Below are 16,278 nucleotides of genomic sequence, written 5' to 3' on the forward strand. Positions count from 1 at the left end.
CTTAAGTTTAATAAGAGAACTGAGTCTACATAAGGAACTCTGATGAGTAGAGGGCAAAAAAGACCATGAGGTCCAAGGGCAAGCCTCGAATAAATCTAAATCTGAATCGAATGGTTCGCGTTGTAGTATAAACTACAATATATATTTTTAATAAAAAACATAATTGAAATACAAAATTAATAAATAAATAGTCTAAACTTAGTACATTTTCTTTTGACGCTCACTGTATATTGTAAATTGTAGTTACTAAAATTAAAAAGCGGAATCCCTGGAAAGTATTTTTAATATTACGCCTAATTATATAATCTTGCTAAAGGAAAACGTAAAAATTAAAAAAAAAATATAGGGTGGCACAAAATTAATCATTCGATTTGGTTCTGAAATAGGTTAGGTTAGGCATATCTGGCTGATCTGAATAGATCTCACATAGACCACAAGGGTCCATATTATTACCAGTGTTGTTGGATTCGTGCTAAACATAGTTCGAGATACATATTTTGGCGAGTTTTAAGAAACAGTTTAAACTTTTTGTCAGCAATATCCTGCAGAGATGAAAAGTATACCGATCCCAGGCAGTTGTAACGAGTTCTACTTAGGGCAAGACAGTGGACAAGGAAGTTTACTGACGTATCTCTTTCTTGTTCGCATAAATTACACGCGTCGTTCTGGACCAACACCATTTTAGCTGCGTGATATGGAGTGAAACACTGTCCCGTCAGTACTCCAATCAGTATTTTACGTTCCTTTCTTGGGAGTGATAAAATAAGGTTGGTTGCTTGCATGTGGGAAGTTCGTAGCATTATTGTGGTAATCCAGTGGGAGGTCGAAGCTTCCCATATGTACCCTGCTTCCAGAGTCATTTCCTCGTCTAATTCCGTATTTAAAACTGAGAGTAAGGGATATTGATTCGATGTGCTCTTCCTAGGCAAGCGTGTGCCTGCCTTAACAGGCTCGTTAACTCTCCCATTTCGCTCTATTCCCGGTAAATTGTGACCGGACTATTCTTGCAAAGCTTATCCATTTTGGATTTATAGTGTTGCACGCATTCCGAGCTAGTCTTACATCGATTATTGCTTTAATGACAGCTTGACTATCGCTGAAAAGGTTTGCGCGAGTGTCGAAGGGAGTAAATTCCAACGCTAATTCACCTGCATTGGTTACAGCATAGACCCCACTGGAAATATGCTGCAGTGATTAGAAAGTCTGAAAGACTTTTGGAGTTCAAATTTGTTTTTGAATAACTGTATACTATTTAAAAAAAAAAAAATAATAATAATATTATAATATTTTTGACTAATAGAAATCTTTAGTTGTCTGTTTGTAAAATGCAGCTATTTAATTCACAAGTGTCAAATATTATTGAGGTACGACGTCATTTGAAAATTTTAAAATCTTTTGAAAGGGTGATTAATTTTGCGCCACTGGATATAAAACCGAAATCAATAAGAACCGAATAAGTTATATGAAGGCACTCAGCCATCTTGTTGCTCATTTAAGGGTGTTTTTTAGTCGCTGCGTTAGTTCGTGGTACCTTAAAATCTTTCAACAAAACGTTTGTGATATGATTTGTTAAAATTTTATTTAAAATATAATTTCCTAAATTTGCTAAATTTATTTAAAATAAAATTTTCTAAATTTGCTAAATTTATTTAAAATAAAATTTGCTGAATGTGCTAAATTTATTTAAAATAATATTTCCTGAAATAAAATTTGTCAATATAATTAGTCTAATATGCAAATTTTATTTTTTTTGGAAATTTTATTTAAATCAAATTTGCGCCGCATTTTAATAAGTGAATAACCAGCAAGAAAAGATTTGCATCAAATTTTTATATTTCCTTCAACTTGCTTTAATAACGAAAATACCTTTTTCTTTAACAAAAGTTTGTATAATAATCGAATTTTTATCTACCATTAAGAGTCGGCTCCACAAGTATGTAGACCACACAAAAACTTGATTTGACCTTCTTTGATTGCAGCGACGAAGAAAAGCAAAAAAAGGAATACTTTGCTAAAATAATTTCTTTCATACTCTTACTCTTCATTTTGTTGAAATTTTCATTTTTTTCCTAAAAATTAAGGTTAATAAACACTTAAGCAATGAGGTTAAATCCCCTCTCCCCCCACATATACAAGCACATTTTTTTAGTAACCACCAAGTCAGTCGTGCTTTCCGTTGGCGGACCAACACAAATAAATATAATCATTATCGCATCAATAACGGAAATTTACAATTTCCTTTCTATGCTGACAATACTTACATACGTACATACACACATACAATCGCACATTTAATATATATATATATAAATAATAATGTAGAAAACGAAAAGAATTAACTCTCACTGCCACTGCAACGTAGCAGATGAAGACAGCGCCGGCGGTGGCTGGCGGCAAATACGAGTACGTAGAGTCGTGGCAAGCAGGCAGGAAATGCGGCACAAAACCACATTGGAATGATTGAGTGAATACGACTAAGCAAATGTAAGAAATAGGAGAAAAAATAATAATAAAGTAATAGAAATGCGAGTAGTGGAAATAAACTAAGAACAGAGCAGACAAGTTGTAGCGGCTGAAGTTGTTGAGGTGTGATTGCGAGCCGCTGCTTTCGGGCCAAGTTCGTTTGGGTTCACCGGTTTTGGAGCGAAGTTTTGTGCAACTTTCATGGCTGGTGGTGCTAGCCGCCAAACTTAAGATTCACACGACACTTTTGTGTTGGCCAGACATTTTGACAAATTTAATTATAGCAAATCTAACGACTGGACGTGCTTGGATGTGGTTAGAAAAGTGCCACAACAACTAGACTACTTTCTTTTGCAAGTGTTCGGCATTCTGAATAAAAGTGGAGTGTCACGTCTGGTGTTAAATGTTTTGAATTGTATAGAGTATTCTAAGTTGTCATGTGATTTTAGTTAGAGAAAGCACACATGCACATACGCAGAGTTGACGTATGTGTGTGTATGTATGGATTTTTTCATGCAAATGCTGCACTGAAGTTTTCCAAAAAATGTAAATCTAGCACATGAAAGTCCATCTGTTGTTACACATGGATTTTCCCAAATTTTTGGCATGACCACAATGCGAAGCGAAGTGAAACCGAGTGAGGTTGCCGAGTGTAACTGGAGAAAATTGTTGTCACGAGGATGATCGTTTTTTTGGCAAACATTTTGCTTTATTTTATTTGCAAATCAAGAAGCGCATCTTTCGAATGGAATGGCAAATGGAATATATGAGTATTTACTGTCAATTTAGTAATTCATGGATAAAGTAAATAAATAATTGCCGCGCACACTTCTGTTTGCTTTTAGCCGAGCTCGCCCTCTTATTTGTGGTGTGCGTCTTGATGTTGTTTTACAAATGGAGGGACCTACAGTTTTAAGTCGACTCCGAAAGGCAAATGGTTTATTTATGAGAAGCTTTTTCTTGGCAGAAAAACACTCGGAGGTTTGCCATTGCCTGCCGAGGGGCGACCGCTAATAGGAAAAAAGTTCATCGGTACCGTGCCGACATTGAAGACTGCAAATGAAGCAAGTAGATTTGTGCTGCTATCAATTGAAGATAAGCTTATTTCTAAAATACCATTCTGCAATGAACGAAACAAGTGAAAATCTAAAGGACTGGATCTGTTGAATGCTGAGCTTACCGAAAGTTGGTAAATAATCTTTAACCAGTGTAGCAGATTAAATGAGATGAAGTACTGCAACGATGGAAAATTACGCACTTTTTTCTAGACGCATATTTTGCTCGTTTTGCTACCAATGGGTACCCAGAATGGGTACTAAATCTTCCACTGCTTGAAAACAGAGACAATATTGGCATTCTTACGGCAACCTGCAAATTAAGTATACAAATAATATTCTCCAGAAGGCCAATAGGTAAAGCTGAGAAGAAAATACTTGTGTGACAACCAACCTAATTTGTCCGCCGCAAATAGATAACTCCACTTTTGTATTAGCAAAATTCAGCTTTGGAGCCTATGCGCTTTTTTGGCCGGGCTTAAAATAAGATTTTCTGCATTACGAGCTGTTATAATGTAATCACTTTTGATCCCCACCATTCATGCAATGCAGAAATTACTGTTTTGTGGCATGCGATAAGCATTCCTGTTAAACAAAATCTCCTTTTGATGCAAAATCTTTTGTACATATCTCCATAGTTTTTTATGAGTTACAATGCCTTCGGAAGCTTGAAAATCGCTCTAAAAAATAACTGATATTTTTTGGCGTCGTTTCGTCTGAAGCTGCAGGATTTTGGTTTCCTTAAGGATTTTGCCTTTGTACTCATTTCGTCTCAGACTGCAGGATTTTGTCGTCATTTCGTTGCGAACAACAGGATTTTGGTTCAACAGTAGGATTGTTGCTTTCTTACCGTAGAATTGTCGCACTCCCACATTTGTGCACTCCCACTACTTAAGTTTTTTGCTGCCTTGGAAAATAATCCTTGGTTGTACATAGATAAATTGGTTAATTTAGATAAAACCCTGATCTGACTCCCGATTCCGAATTGGAGCCTACAGTGCAAACAGAGGTATTGGCATCGGTACAGATTTTCCCTTCGTTCCAATCCTATATACTTGGAAAGATTATACCGGACACGACCCTCGAATTCCAGTTTGCGAATTTCAGACAAAAATGCTACCATGTCCTTTTGGCTATTACCTCTAGAGACCAATCTCCCTCAACCTGATTGCACTTTGATTGCAGGGCAGCACTGAGATTAGATCTATAGTACATGCTCCGGTGATGCCAATACATGCAGTCCTTTGCTCCCGCTCCCATGTTTAGTGATATAATAGCCCTTCCGAAGAGCTTCGCAACAAACCAGACATCCATACGTTAAAACAGGTAGAATCACCAAATCATCCAAAGTAAAATCTGATGTCACTAGTGCTTTCGTTCTACATTGGTTTCATGGAGTACCCAACCATAACTTTATAATCGTTGCTCAGTGTAATCGGATATTTGGCGTTGCTTTCATAGAGGCGACCTCCGTTAGAAACCACTTTTTAAAGATGTTACAAAGCATTTTTTTCTATAAGAAATTATTTTTGTATAAAATGCACCCAGATGCTGGTTAGTTGGCTTTTTGACATTATAAATACTTCAATTTTTGTACGAGTAGTATAACTTTAAAAAAATTCTGCTTTTAATTTTTTCTAAATCAAACTCTTTTGTTCTGTTTATTTTGTATTTATATCGCATTATGAAGTTTATTTGCTACTTTTTCCATAAGCGATTTTCTTATTTTTCATATCTTCATTTACTACAAACAGCTATCGTGTTGTTATTGTTGCTATATTAGTAGACTAACTCGTGCGTGACCAGTTGACGATTCTTCCGCATAAATGCATTATAATCAAAACATCTGTACATACACCTATGGATGTGTGAGTGAACGAGCATATAAGGTCGGCGTTCGTGTCCACATATTTTATTCACGTTCCATATCATAATAATAACAAGAACATCTTGCCAAGAACTGCACTTGAATTACTTCCTTTGCATTGCTTTTCACACCCAAAGGCAACTTGCTAGCCAATCGATCAGCATTGAATCAATATTTGACGCAAAATGATGGCATTGCTTGATTACTTGCAACACAACAAATATCCACATCCACGTATGAGAGATCGTATGTGTGCACAAATAAATACTTAAGTATAAACATTTACAATATTCTCGTACATTTGTGTGGATGTCTAAGAAGAGGTGAATTTGTGTGCTTTTGAGTAGAAACTGTCATTGCGCAGATATTTGTGAAGCTTTGTATGTTTGTACAATGCACATGCCCGGCAGGGAAAACTTGAAGAAGATTGCTAATTGCATGTAGAGTGTATCGTCGTTGCCTTAGAACTTTTAAAGTGTCAAAACAGAAAAGTACATACAAACAGTTCAGCGTGGCGTCGGGCGATGACTGCGGCCTCTGGTGCGGTAAGTTTTTGGCTTAAACCGAGCTGACAGATAATGTGCTTTTTTCATGTACTAGAAGCACATAGATGCCACGTTTAAATGGCCTTACAGAAAGATCGATGCCAGCAGTAAAATGGATGCTTTATAATTGCCAAGAAGAAAAAATTGAGTCATACGCAGCACTTCTTCATCGCAGTAGCACTCCAGTGAGTTACTAATGCCTCGAAAGTTGAGAACGAAAATAGCAGGAATATCCTAAAGTTTTTAAGCCAAAATGGGTGATACATCTCCGTATCGAAATGCAGTTAGAAAATAGAATAAAAATCAGCCAGAATTTACAATAAGACAACTAATTAGAACCTGTTCAACCAGGAGAAAAAGTTATGTACAGAAATCAACCACATCTGTTTGGTTTCCAGGTGCACTAGTAAAAATATTGCACAAATTGCGATTTGTGAAAAGCAAAAGAAGCAGAAAATTTACAATAGTATATACAAACAATGCCAATACATAAATAAAATTTATGTCACTCAAAAAGGCAGAAAGTCATTCCACCAAATATTATATATTACAGTATATGGACTCGGCGGCCGCTGTAGCCGAATGGGTTGGTGCGAGACTACCATTCGGAAATCACAGAGAGACCGTAAGTTTGAATCTCGGTGAAACACCAAAATTGAGAAAAACATTTTTCTAATAGCGGTCGCCCCTCGGCAGGCAATGGCAAACCTCCGAGTGTATTTCTACCATGAAAAAGCTCCTCATAAAAATATCTGCCGTTCAGAGTTGGCTTGAAACTGTAGGTCCCTCCATTTGTGGAACACCATCAAGACGAATGCCACAAATAGGAGGAGGAGCTCGGCCAAACACCCAAAAAGGGTGTACGCGCCAAATATATATATATATATATATATATATATGGACTGAGCTCTGAATTAAAATATGTATTAACTACCCTGATATTTTTCTTAGAAAAAGAAAGAAAGAAAGCATGTCCTTAGAAAGTAAAAAATCATGTCAAGGAAAATCAATGTATCGACCTGATCCATGTTAAGACTAATTAGAGATGATCTCCACATAAAAGCTTCAACTGGTCATCTTTTGACAACGCGCTTCAAGAAAATTAGACTCGACAGATGCAAGCAGCTGTTTCGGTGGCATGCGGTCAACGACCATGAAAATATTCTTTTCATAGATGAGAAAATTTTCACTGCTGAAGAATATTAATAACCAAAACGACAAGATCTTTGCTAAAACTTCTAAAGACGGGAAAAGTGTTTTTCCCAGAGTGCAGCGTGGCGCCCATTCAGCCTCCGTAATGGTTTGTTGGGAAGTGTCTTGACTTCATTTATGCGAAAAAGGGGTAAAGACTGAGGCTATTGTAGATATAAAACTATAAGTAAACCTCTTCAGTACCAATAGACTTTCCAGCAGGGTACATGCCCGCGTGCGTGCTTTCATGTTTTGCCATCTTCTACGAGGATATATTTGATTATCATCCACCAACAAATGGCAGCGCTGTGTCTGTCAGCCAACAGCGGGGTCCATAGGTTCCCCACAGAGGCCACAGTACGAGTAGTCGGTGTAGCGATAGTGTGCCGGTGGCAGTGGCAGTAGCAACATAGCGTTTGACACAAGAAATGCCAAGTTGACATGACATCAATTACAGCAATGGACGCACAGACATTTAGTGACGACTTGAAAGGTAGTCAAAGAGGTGTGATGGGAAAACAGGTATCACTGCGTTTGCGAAAAGAGACATCGATTATCAGAGGCGGCAAATAAAAAAAATAGCAAAGAAGTGAAATTAGGAACGTAGAAAAGAGTGAAATGTTAGCAAGAAAATGCAAAGAAGTGGACAAAAAATTCCCATCACTTATGGCAAGAGTTGGAAAATCTTGTTATAAATTGCAAATTGTACAAATGTACAAGTATATGGTTGTCTTTTTTATTTTGTTTTATTGCTCAATAAAAGCAACAACCAAATTAACAGCAGCAAGAACGAAACTGAAGTGCTATTGGCTGCAATAACGCCTGCTGGCTTGACTGTCTAGCTGGCTATTTGGCAGGCGGTGATGGCGATAGTAAGGCTGATGCCGGCATGGCGCTAGCAATACCAACACATGCATACATACTCATACATATACACAAAAATACTAAACACAAAATGAAGCATGCACACCTTGCGCTTCACTTAGGTGCCAGCCTTTATATGCCGCTCGTTTGCTTTGCGGTATGCAACAAATATATATGCGTTGCAAGTGGCAGCGGCGCTCACTCATGCAATTATGCTGAAAATTAATGGAGTTATCAACATTTAAAATTTCTAACATTTATCGATGGTGACTCTGTGATTGCGGCAAGTGATTACCGCTGCATACTAAGGCAGCTTGACTGGGTTTGGTTATGCTTTTGGTGCAAACGGAGTGACGTAGTAGATAACTACTGGTTAACTCACATAAGTACACTTGAGCTCACATAACTAAGCCATTTTATGCTTTTACGAAATTCCCAATATTTTTATTTATTTTTTATGTTTTTATTTTGTAATTTTTTTTTGCCATATTTTTTTTATTATTGTATATATTTTTTATAAAAATGTACTACTTTGTATAACAAAAAATGTATAAATCAATGTTTCAGGCTTTGGAAAAAATTCGAAAAAATTAGAAAATTCAAAATTATAAAATTTCAAATGAAAGTTAGAAAAGTTGTCATAAAAATTTAAGATTTTTAATCAGAGTTCTAAGAAACTTCCAATTTTTCGTCTACAAGTCTTCGTAAATTACTACCTGCGGACAATGCTTCGCATGTAGACACCTGCTTGAACCAGACCCGCCACCCAGGCACTTCAGGAGGCATCTCTTCAACTATGTTCAATTATGTTCTGGATACTGGAGCAGGTTAAACTACTACTTATCCAGAACTGACCCCAATATACCAAACATATATCCAGCATGTGAAGGCACCCTACCCGACACTAACCACCTTTTCACATGCTCCATCAAGTTCACTCATCTTACATCCCTTTCCCTCTGGACCCAACGTATCGAAATAGCAAGTTTTCTGGGTCCAACGTTAGAGGAGTTAGACGAAGATGGCCGGTAATCTGCATTGTACTGATTTCTGATATTTTATACTGAGAATTTTTTACATGTTTGTAAAGTATATTTCTTGAATCTTTTTATATGTAAGAAAATGATCAAGGTCACATACAAACAAAAAACAAAACCTTGTCAAAAATCCACGCGATGTTTTAGCGACTTGAAGTTTTTACTTAGGTTAAATTAGGTTATGGTGGTAGTCGGTCTACACGACCAACTCACTTAGACCTCACAAAGTCCATTGTGATATCACTGTGCGACACGGGAACCTCATTTTTCTTCGTGTAACCATTTTGTGGCTCTTATGAAGCGCAGGATTGATCTCATCGCCACGCCAGACAGTTCCGTAAGAGAATGGAAAAGTATTTGCCTATGAAGCCAGCTATGATTTTAGCTAAGGCTGGACAAGTGCAAAGGAAGTGCTCAACTGTGTACTCCTCTTCCTCTTCCCCTTCCTCATCCTACAATTTCTACAATATTCATGGGAGGAAAACTCCTAGTCCTAAGGAATGCCTGTTAAATAGTCAATAACCGGTTACGCAAGCCGCCACCTTGGAGATATCCTTTCTTAATAGGCTTAGCAGCTGCTTTGTTATTTTCTTATTTATTTGCTGTTACGCATGTGTCTTCATCTCTCCATGCCCTAATGTCCTCTTGGATAATGTTGCTTTTGATTATTAATTTATTCGTGACCATAGGTATCCTAAGTTGAAAAGTAGTACCTTTCCTGCCAATTTTTCTGAATATATCGGTGCCCCGGCCAGTTTCAGGAGCAATAGATTGTTAGCCTAGGGTCCCTATCCGTACGATTAGACTGTCATCTTGGATTTAGATTTAGATTTTAGCAGCACTTAGTTTTTCAGCCGCTTACTACAAGACGGACGCTGTTTTGATCTAAGTGATTATTTAAAGGCGGCCCAGTGCTACATGACGGTGCCCTCTCCGAGCCTATTGCACCTGTGGCTGGTGTTAAACTAGGGAATATGCTCTTCTGTTTTTAGTAGTCGTTGACGAAGGTCTATATAGCGCTCTCGATACCAGCTCAGGCAGAGGGATTCTCTGGAAAGCTATCAGTATGGAGCACTTAGATGACCTTGACTACGTCGATGACATCAAACTCTTATCACGGAATGCTAGATACATGCAGAGCGAACTTAGTGACTTAAGCTCCCAAGGCAACAAGTTGATCTACGAATAAATGTGTGGAAAACCAAGGCCATGAAAATCAACACCTTGCTATAAAACAACTTCACTTATCTAGGAAGCCAAAATTACCCAGGACGGTGGAGCAAAACACGACATCGATGCGAGAATCAAAAGAGCAAAAGCAGCTTTTGCAAGCCCTAAAAAGATCTGGGTTTCCAAACAGCTTACCAAACTACGTATTTTTAATTCGAATGTTAAATCCGTCCCACTATACGGCTGTGTAACGCGGTCGGTTTCTGTATCTGCAACGCGGAAGTTGTAGACATTTGTGAACCCATGTCTAAGAACAATTTTCCGTATTTGATGGCCCGACAATTTGATTTCAAATGAACAACTCCGCAACCGAAGCAGACTAAGTCCAATTGACATTGAAATATGAGAGCGCAAATGGAATGGGATTGGCCATACGTTGCGCAAGCCAGTGACTGAAATAAGTAGAATGACACTGGATTGGAACCCACAAGAAACGCGCTGCAAGGGATGCCCTACAGATCTGGGCAACGTAGCCTTAACGAAGAATTTTTAGAAATTGACGAATCCCAAATTAAGATGAAAGGTAGAAATAGACAACATTTGTTTCGGCACTATGACAGCCCAAAGACGGCGTAATACCAAATAATATTAATAATCTTGGCGCCCCGCAACCCAAATAAGGCTGACCTTGAAAACGCCGCTAATATCTGCCCGGCATTCCTGTGCAAGCTTTGATTTGAGTATAGTTGCATTCATTGGTTTAATGGCCGTAATAGTTTTTGTTACGGCACGCGTATTTACTTATAAAAACGTAGCCACTTCTTTTATAGCTAAAACTTTTGCCTGATAGACGCTGCCGTAGTGTAGTAGCCGAAAGGATAGCTCAAGCCTCAATTCGTATAATATTCAATAGCCAATCTTATCGTCTAGCTTGGAACCATCTGTACAGATATGTAATTCCCTTCTTCTCCATGACGTGGGTGTTTGCCACTCTCTCCTTCGTCGTCTCTCTCCGTATGTTCGTCTTGAAGAGTCTGTCGAATTTGAGTCTAGGAATTGATTGGTCCATTTCTTGTTTGTGACTATTCAGGGTATGCAAAATAGAGGCGTGGCAAGTCGCCGGTCTTTTCATAGCTTAAAGTCTAAACGCGGAGGTCGCGGCCACGTGTTTCCTTACATGATTTAGTGCAGGCAAGTTGATTAGCACTTCTAACACTTTGTTCGGAGTAGTCCTTAAAGCAACAGAGATGCATGAAAAAGCTTTTAATTGGACCTTACTCCTGATTTTAGCTGAACTTGCCGTTTGAGCAAGTATTCCATATATTAAGATTGGCCTAACTACAGAAGAAGTTCTCACTTTGCTGTACTTAAATTAAATGCTCTATAAAACAGCATACAAGGAAGTTTTCTAGAGATTCTAATAAGAAAGTTGGAGATTTTGGTGATCATTTTTTTAAATTTGAAAAATTTTTCTGAATTCCGTGCAAAGTTTGGAACTTTAATTAACACAGTTTTTGTTCCTCAAAAATTACTGAAAAAATATTTGCGAATATTCTAAAAAAAAAAATAAAGTGCCTTAATTATGTGAGCACATGTGTATGTACATACATACATATACATTTGAAAGTGCTCAATCCTCATTGATGGCATGACAAAATGACAAAAAGTTAAGCATCAGTCAGCAGTCACTGCATCTTTCAACAATTTAACTATTCATCGCTATCGCTGTTTTAGTCACCACCCGATCGCTTTTGGCTAACATCTCATCATTCCTAGTTTTGTTGATTTGGAATGCTTTTGATGTGATTGCTACTCAAACACAAAAGTAAAAATGGTATATGGCATGGAAATTTTCATTTGATTGCCATTTGTGCAATTCCTTGGTGAAATACTAAAAAAAGGAAATCAAGAAATCAAATTGATAAAAGTGCAGTGCTGGAAAGTTTGAAGCAAAAACAAAACCAAATGGTAAATGGTAAATGGCACACCTGCTGTGATATTTTGCGCTTTACTTTGGTGTTTTCGGGCGGTTGCCTTTGATGCCAGAAAACTATGTAGCTAAATTCGCTAGATACCTACGAGTAGTGTAATAAATGATATGTTGACAATGATTTATGAGGCAATAAATTGCAAAATCCATAAATTATGCCGAACTTTAAAGTTTGTGATTAATTTTGTGAACTACAAGGGGAAAATCATTTTGAAAAGACTTAATAGATTTAAAGTTTTTAGAAAGTAGTTCCGTCGTCAGGATATTCGAGCTGTAACCAAATCAAGCCTTCCAAAAACTACTTAGACCCTTGAACTAATATTTACAAAAAAGTGGACGCACAAACAAATATCATAAAAAGAAAACCAATTATATAAAATAATTTACTCTATGATCTGAAAGTACCGGGAATGTTTAAATAAAACAAAACAAAGTTAAATTTCAGGCAAAATTATTTTATCTCCTTCAAAATTTGACCCCTTTGAAGCAACACACATGTGCCAAGGCTTAACCCAGTCCTCCATACACCCCTGGTAGGCCAACGAAGAGATGGTCTTCAGCTCCTTCGTCGCAGTCTCTTTGATCGCCTCTATCGACTGAAATCGGCGCTCGTCGTAGGCGAATGGGTTGGTGCGTGACTACCACATTTGTGGAACAACATCAAGACGCACACCACAAATAGGAGGAGAAGCTCGGCCAACCACCAAAAAGGGGTATATGTGCCAATTATATATATATATATATCGACTGAAATCTCCTTCCACGAAGTGGTAACTTCACCTTGAGAGAAAAGAAGTCGCACGGAGACATATCAGGTGAATACGGTGCTTGCACGATGGTATTTACTTGTTGTTTATTCAAATAATCTTACACAATTTGGGCTCGGTTCGGTGGCGCGTTATCATCATGCAAAATCCAAAAATTATTTGCCCACATTTCCGGCCGGCCAGGCAGACACTAATGATCCGATGGCGCTAAAAAGGGACAGTGTCTTACAGTCCTACCAACATAAGAAAAAAATATAGACCGGTTCACACGTGCGCGGTTCGTATAAATTAAACAGCCACGGTACACTCTGATCATGGGATATAAAATCTCCTGCTTTTTTTGATTGGCGCGATAACCGCTTACGCGATTTTGGCCGAGTTTTAAAAAGTGCGCCAGTCGTTTCCTGATAACCGGCGCCAGTTGGAAACATGAAGTGAAGCCAAGTAGGTTAGGTTAGGTTGAAGTGGTTGTTTTGTGGGACACACTAAGGCTCATAGCCCATTGTGATGCCGCGTGGGGAGCTTGACCCTATCTCTCCTAAAACCAGCGTGTGCTTTTCAAAAATTTTAGAATATCTCTGGCTTCTGTAGAACTGAGATCTTCCAATTCCCAGAATAGTAAAGCTGCGTCTGGATAGAGAGAATAGTGGCACAGTAGATGGGAGATTGTCTCTTCCTCTGCCTCATCTAGACAGCTTCTGCAGAATTTATTCTCTGGGCGTGCCCGCCTATTAGGAAGTGCCCCGTTATGACTGAAATCAGTGTGCTACGACTGTGCTTATTTTGGCTTAGCAGAGATTCTGTGCGTTTATCATTAAGAGTCGGCCACAGTTGACGGGCGATTTTGCAGTTGGCTTCATTACGCCATCTTTCGTTCGCTTTCCTTACAATTTCTTCAAGGATGAGTAGCTTACATGTTTGTTAGGGTATCCCTATGTCATTATCTATGTACTCATCAGTCAATTTAGTGCCGAGTCTCGCTAGTTCATCGGCTCTACAGTTACCCTCAATGTTGCGATGGCCAGGAACCCATGTTAGCCAAGTAACCAAGTAACTATTCAACTGATCTTTCCAGCAGGTCTTCTTTCCAAGAGAACTTGCTCTTCCTCTGCTACCACCAGCTGGTTGGATATTTACTCGCTGCGTCGCTGCGCTATGTCTATGTCGTCGTAAAGCCTATACAGCTCTTTGTTTCATGGCTGCAATACTCGCCGTCGCCAAGGTGCAAAATTCCAGCAGTCTTCCGCAGAATCTCTCTCTCAAACCCTCCAAGGGGACGCCTCATCGGGACGCCTCATCGGACGCTGTCATCGTCCACGCTTCTGCGTAATACGTTAGGACGGGCATGATGAGAGTCTTGTAGAGTGTTAGTTGTGTACGTCGAGAGAGGACTTTACTACTCAGTTGCCTACTTAGTCCAAAGTAGCACTTGTTGGCAAGAGAGATTCTCCTTTGGACTTCAAAGTTAGCATAATTATCGGCGTTAATGCCGGTTTCTAAAGGGTTTTTCAATAAGGGCGAGCAGATGTTGAAATGGAATAAAATAAATGGCACGTAGCACCGTCCTGCTGGAACCACATGTCGTCTAGGTCCATATGGTTCAATATGGGCCATAAGAAATTGTTTATCATCGTTGTGCAGCGCTCGCTGTTGACGGTGACCGCCTCACCAACGTCGTTTTCAGAAAAGTACGATCCAATGACGCCGCCGGGCCAAAATCCACACCAAACGGTAACTTTTTGAGAATGCATTATCACCTGGTGAACCTCGTGTGGATTGGTGTCGTCCCATATACGGCAATTTTGTTTGTTAACACAGCCATACATCCAAAAATGCGCCTCGTCACTAAAGAAGATTTTTCGCCCAAAACTGGGGTTCTCTTCCAAACGATTCGAAGCCCAGTCAGCGAACAAACGGCATTGTCTATGGTCAGCAACTTTGAGCTCCTGGGTCAGTTGGATCTTGTACGGGTGAAGGCCCAAGTCCCGACGCCAAATTCGCCAAGTTGAAGTCTGCGAAAGGCCAAGTTCTTGTGCACGGCGAGGAATAGACTGCCTCGGGTTCTGCTGTACACTTTCACGGACCGCGGCAATTATCTCGGCTGATCTTGCGTTCCTTGAACGTACGGGTGTTGGCTGATTGTTTACTGACCCGGTCGTCTCAAATTTGGCCACCAAACTTTGAAGAGTCGACTTTGAAGGGCCACCACGTCTACCGAAAAATGGGCGCAATGCGCGCAACGTTTGCGTTAATGAACACTCATTTTGATAATAAAGTTTTATCATTTGAACGTGCTGTTCAATCGTGTAACTTGCCATGATGATTTGGCATAAACAACTGAATAATAAACAAAAGATGTAATAGATGTCACCAAAACAAAATGGCTGCCACAGAGCGCCAAAATCGACCCGCGCCAATTGAAAAACCCTTTAGAAATACGAAGTCTTTTACCTCGTGGACATAAATAAATTAATCAGAAATTGCCTATATAGTAAAGTCCTTGAGTATAAGGGACACACTTTTTGGTAACCCTGTATATGCGAAGCACAGAAATACCTCGGCCCCAGCGCCTCGTAACCACCCCGCGATTTCGTGCATGCATAAAAATATCCACCAACACACACGTATATATAATATTTGTACGTTAGATTGGCAACTTAAATTTCATGTCCACTAAAATCTGCTATATATAATAAACTTTTCGTTAGAATCCTGCCTGCTTAGTTGCAACTTGGAAATTCTCGGCATTACTTTCAGACGATATTTACTTTTCTTCAAATTGCTGCCAGTCACTCTGTGTAGTGTTTGCGAGCGTATTTACAAAGCTGGCTGTAGTTCTCGTATATCATCTTATTCTATGTATTTTTGCTTCTATTCCATTAGCCGCCAGCTAATCAGCAACTTTATCTGTGCAAGTGCCATAGAATAGTTTCCTCTTTATTTATTATCTTGCCTGCTGCTAAGTAGTCTCCACCTCTTGCGCTCCCAGTTTACCCCCTAACCGCCTGCTGTTGCTGCTTGAGGCTGGCGGTTGCATTGTGCTAAGAAGAGCTAAGAAAAGCGTCGCTGTATCTAACAACTACAACTTTGTTGTAATGCTGTTACGAAGCGTTAATCTTTGTTGCTATCATTGTGACCAAGCATATTTGGTTGGCTGTTGTGTAAATATGTTAGTAAGTACTTCTATGCCTTTTTGTCCTCCAAAATGTGTTTCGAAATTTTCACTATTTTCCACAGCAACTTTTTTGTGCATTGCTTTTGTTGCCACACCAAACTTGTTTCCACTATTTCGTAGCAACCAAACAACCAAGCCAAGGAACAAGAATTTG

Source organism: Anastrepha obliqua, chromosome 5, assembly GCF_027943255.1.
Source record: "Anastrepha obliqua isolate idAnaObli1 chromosome 5, idAnaObli1_1.0, whole genome shotgun sequence".
NCBI classification, from domain to species: domain Eukaryota; kingdom Metazoa; phylum Arthropoda; class Insecta; order Diptera; family Tephritidae; genus Anastrepha; species Anastrepha obliqua.